Raw genomic sequence first — 3,217 nt, 5'->3', positions numbered from 1 at the left:
AATGTGCCTTTTGGGCATTTACAGATTGGCTAAAAGACTGAGAAGAGCAGAGGCCAAGGGGGCCACATGGCTAAGAAAACAAAGACCAAGAGGTGTTCCTGATTGGACAACTGCTCTGTCTTGAGTTGGTTTTCATCCTGAACAGTAACCTGGTCACTTTCCCTAATAAACCCCATAATCATGAGTATTGTTATGAGTTCTCTGTGGCCATTGCAATGGATTGTTGAACCCAAATGTGAAGCAGAGAGTATTGTGGAAGGGATGGTTGGTTCAGAATAAGGTAAAGAAGGTTGTATGGTGGAGGTGTGCCTGACCTCTACTTCATAGGAATTGGCCTTGGGCAATTTTTGAGTTGATTCTCCTTCTCCCTTGTGTAGCCAGATGAAGTCATATTTGGCCTCCACTTGGTTTTTACAACTTTCATGGGACACGTGTTGGGAAAACACATCCTGCTGTGGAGACTATATGGGATATAAGACAAGTAATAATTCTTTTTACACTTTTATAATTTCTCTGTGCATTTTAAGTTTCTGCATAGGTCAATTAGCTGTTTCATCTATTATTAAGCATAGACTAGAGTTGCTTCTATTTATTGATCAAGATTTAGTTCTGACATTGCAAATAATGTTAAAAGTAGTGGTGACTGCTGACATGATTCATGAATCTATCTGTTGGGCTCATGATATGGGTGAGGGACCCACATAGAACAGGACACAGGAACTTGTTCAGATGGTATCACTAAATACCACCAAGGCAAGGAATCATGTCTATTTCAAAAGGTGATTTGCGGCTGAGTTCGTGTGTGGCGGTTGTATCGGCAGCGGCTGTAGCAAAAGAGTTTGGCACGATGTCTTACACTATTTTGCTAATACAGCCTACCAAGAGGCCAGAAGGAAGAATTTATGCTGACTATGAATCTGTGAATGAATGCATGGAAGGTGTTTGCAAAATGTATGAAGAACATCTGAAGAGAATGAATCCCAACAGTCCCTCAATCACATATGATATCAGTCAGTTGTTTGATTTTATTGATAATCTGGCAGACCTCAACTGTCTTGTTTACAGAGCTGATACCCAGACATAACAACCTTACAACAAAGATTGAATTAAGGAGAAGATCTATGTGCTCCTTTGTTGGCAGGCTCAACAGGCTGGAAAATAGTTGAGTTGGAAGCATTAAGGGGCTGGGGTGGGGGTGGGGGTGGGCTTGGAACACAGGTGTGTACAGTGCATTGTAGTGGGAGTTTTGTATTATAGTAGTCCTGTTTCCATTTTGTTACACTCTAGCCAGGATTGAATGTATTAGATGACATATGAGGATTTTGTTCAATCTAAAATCCCCATTGCTCTCCACTTTTCCTTTTTCTTTTCTTTTTTTTTCTACTTAAACATTTTTATGATGGCTTAGAAGAAAGTTGTCAGTTAATGTTGGTTCCAATCCTCTAAGATGTTCATGTCTACTTTATAACATTTCACTGTATTAACCCTTCTATGAGATGGATGGGGGTGGGTAGTAGTGACAAAGTTTAGTCATGTCTTCAAGGGAAAGTCTCAGTTCAAAATAAATCCTCTTTGGTTTAAAAAAAAAAAGTTTTTTTAGGCTCTATCAGAGTAGTTCTGTGTCAGTACTGTTAGTAATTTAATCTGCCTACAAAATCAGGAGTTATTTATTCTTTAGAATTGTTATATAGTCTAAAGGAGGGAATTTATAGAAATGTGTGGTGCTGTAGGATAACCACAGGACCGCAAAGTCCGTATGAGCCACAACGTCAGCAGTTCAAATTTACCAGTCGCTCCTCAGAAGAGCTACACAGGTTCATTATGAGTCACAACTAACTTAACAGCTTACCAACAACATTTAGCACCATATCACTCAAATACGAAAAGAAAACAGAAGCTATTTTATTAACTGTATATGATGTTCTCACTCTATGGAGACACTATCAGAGTTATTTTGCCAGCTAGCAATTAGAGCAGGGGATCATACAATTTGAGGTGATGTGGTCACAGGGGTAAGGACTGTAAAATCTGAGGTCAAAGTGTGAGCCATATGCTCATAATTAGAAAACAGTAGATGGATCTATAAAGAAGTTAGAGGAGCTCTGATACCGTAGTGCTTACCAATTGGGCTGCGAACCTCAAGGTCAGCAGTTCCAAACTACCAGCTGTTACGCAGGAGAAAGATGAGGCTCTCTGCTTCCGTAAAGATTTACAGCCTCCAACCCTGTACAGAGTCGCTATGACTCCGAACCAACTCCACAGCACGTAACAACAACATAAAGAAGTTAAGATATCTTTCGTAATTGAGGATAGTGTTTGTCTGCACTCTGCTCTGGTTATTTGGTTATTAGTAGCTTTCCTGGTAGGGACAGGAAAGGGCTAGCAGGTTTTGTTAAAAGACGGAAAGAGATGGGGTTCTGCCAGCGTTGATAATAACAATAAAGGATTTTGTATTCAGAGTAGTTTTCACAGTTCACACAGACTCTGCTAGGCTTTCCCCACTTCTCTCGGATTTTATGTACATAGATTTCTGAATTGGAGGGAATGACTCTGAATTTGAAGCAAATAATTCCTGGGGCCCTGGTGTGGCACTGTGGGTTAATGGGCTGGACTGCAAAGTCATTTGAACCACAAGGTCATGGGTTCAAGCTCAGCAGCCACTCCTCAGAAACACTATACAGGGTTGCTATGGGTCAGAACCAACTCGATGGCATTTAACAACAACAGCAAATTCCTGGGGCCTGGTATGACGCTATGGGTTAATGCGTTTGAACCACAAGGTCAGAGGTTCAAGCTGAACAACCGCTCCTCAGAAACACTACACAAGGCGGCTATGGTTGGGAACCAACTCAAGGGAACTTAACAACACCAACAACAGTTTCTGGGGCCAGCATCCTGGTATAGCGCTGTGGTATAATGCACTGTACCATAAGGTACGTTTGAACTTCAAGGATTGGAGGTTCATAGGCACCAGCCGCTCGCTCCTAGGAAACCCTATATAGGGTTGCTATGCGTCAGAAATGACTGGAAGGCACTTAACAAAACAAACAAACAAAACAATTCCTGGGGTGCGAACCTTAAAGTCAGCAGTTTGAAACTACCAGCTGTTCAGTGGGAGAAAGATGAGGCTTTCTGCTCTTGTAAAGATTTACAGCCTCGGAAACCCTGTACAGGATCACTATGATTCAGAACTGACTCCACTGCACATAACCACTAC

The 3,217-nt window shown here is 41.4% G+C and overlaps 1 pseudogene; it reads left to right on the top strand.

Moving 5' to 3' along the window:
* Positions 1–847: 847 nt before the first annotated feature.
* Positions 848–1,162, top strand: LOC102838622 (annotated as a pseudogene).
* The last annotated feature ends 2,055 nt before the right edge of the window (positions 1,163–3,217 follow it).

The sequence above is a fragment of the Chrysochloris asiatica genome, unplaced genomic scaffold (assembly GCF_000296735.1).
Source record: "Chrysochloris asiatica unplaced genomic scaffold, ChrAsi1.0 scaffold00002, whole genome shotgun sequence".
NCBI classification, from domain to species: domain Eukaryota; kingdom Metazoa; phylum Chordata; class Mammalia; order Afrosoricida; family Chrysochloridae; genus Chrysochloris; species Chrysochloris asiatica.
Note: the sequence above shows the minus strand (reverse complement) of the source record. Positions and strands in the feature narration are given on the sequence as shown.